Here is a 2000-nt window from a genome sequence, read left to right as displayed (position 1 = left end):
AACAATTGCCGAAAGAGTCTGGCGTAAAGTGAAAATCACTATCGGTGAAAAGTGTAAAATCTTATATACGAAAAAACTATACAAGTTTAAGAGTAAGGCAATATATATATATATATATAAATTTTCTGCATGCTTTTTCTTACATGTATATGTTCTGCTGCCCACATTCACGTAGAAGGGTAGTTTTTTGAAGAAACTATAATGAAGGGGAAATTTTAAAGTATAATGTAATTAATTTTGAGGTCTAAAGCATGTCTACATGTTAAAAGGTGGTTTTTCAACTCTTAAAACGTTTTTAATCACGAGCTAAGATGGCAAGTCGAGGTCCACCAGGAGTTTTATTCAAATTCATCACCAATGGGCATTATGATATCGGAAAAAAGATGTGCAATGCAGCTGATGCAAAAGATTTAGATGATTCAGTAATTTTAAATATGATTCAACATGTGTTACAGCAAAAAATTCAGACTCTCCATGATGTCATAGCCTCCTTGCAAACCAAAGTTGTTAACAATAACATGATGATTGAAACTCTAGAAACTTCCACATATGAAAGTTTACATATTTTGAAAGTTGATGTGAATTCAACTCAAGAACTGGTGGATCGCAATTCAGAACTCATTTCTCAGTTCTACGGCAAGCTGAACACACTTAAAAATGAATAACGAAAAGCTGCAACTAGTGAAGGAGCTACATAGGCTTACTAGAAGAAACTACCAACGTGGACACCTTGATATCCGTAGCATCGATGAGACTTGACAAGCGGATCAATGAAACCTTATACAAAAGAAAACAAAGGATACAAGTACATCTTAACTCTAACTGATACACTTTCCAAATTTGCTTGGGCTATTCTAGCTAAATCCAAGAAGGGTAAAGATGTAGCTGCAGCTATAGAAGCTATTCTTGACAAAGGACGCGTACCAAAAAATTTACATGTTGATAGAGGCAAAGAATTTTACAACTCGTATTTTGAAAATCTTATGAGGCGATATAAGGTAAATTTGTACTCGGCATTTAATAATTTGAAAGCATCAATTTGCGAGCGATTTAATCGTACTTTAAAGAATAAAATGTTTATGCAATTTAGCTTAGGTACAGGGTAATTATAAGTGGATAGATATTTTGAAAAATTTGATTTTATCTTGCAACGATACTAAACACCAGACTATTAGAATGAAACTAAAAGATGTCACTAAACAAAATGAGAAAAAATTGTTGTTGAACGTGTACAAATATTATTATGTGAAACAAACAGTCGAGAAAGTCAAATATAAAGTTGGTGACAAAGTACGTGTAAGTTAATTTAAGCACGTTTTTGAGGAAGGCTACACACCGAATTGGACAACTGAAATATTTACAATAAGTCATGTTAACAATACCGAACCGGTGACGTATATGCTTAAAGATTATCAAGGTAAATCTATTGCAGGCAGTTTTTATGAACAAGAAGTGGGTAGAGTTATAAATCCAGACATTTATCTTGTAGAAAAAGTACTGAAAAAACGTGAAAATGAGCTGTTCGTAAAATGGTTAGGCTTCGACGACTCTCACAATAGTTGGATAAATTAGTTTAACTTGTAAGTATCTTTTGTATTAATTTTAAGTTTTTTTATGAATAAAGTTGATTATTTTCAAACTTATATATCTTTTTACTTACACATCTACCTAACCTTAATCTAGTAAATGAAAAAGGCGAATTTAGTTTAAATTACATTTATTCAAATTTTTCTTACCAACAGAATACATGACATTTTTAATTTATAAAAGTATCATTCACACTTCTGAGTTCTGGTAATTTCTCAATTACTTATTCACACACATTCTGATTATAAAAAGTAATCGTTTCAAGAAACAGACTTTCAAATCGCATGAGATTAGTAAATATAAGTTTTTTCATTGCCTTACTCTTAAACTTGTATAGTTTTTTCGTATATAAGATTTTACACTTTTCACCGATAGTGATTTTCACTTTACGCCAGACTCTTTCGGCAATTGTT

The sequence above is a fragment of the Belonocnema kinseyi genome, chromosome 9 (genome assembly GCF_010883055.1).
Source record: "Belonocnema kinseyi isolate 2016_QV_RU_SX_M_011 chromosome 9, B_treatae_v1, whole genome shotgun sequence".
In the NCBI taxonomy this organism is placed as follows: domain Eukaryota; kingdom Metazoa; phylum Arthropoda; class Insecta; order Hymenoptera; family Cynipidae; genus Belonocnema; species Belonocnema kinseyi.
Note: the sequence above shows the minus strand (reverse complement) of the source record.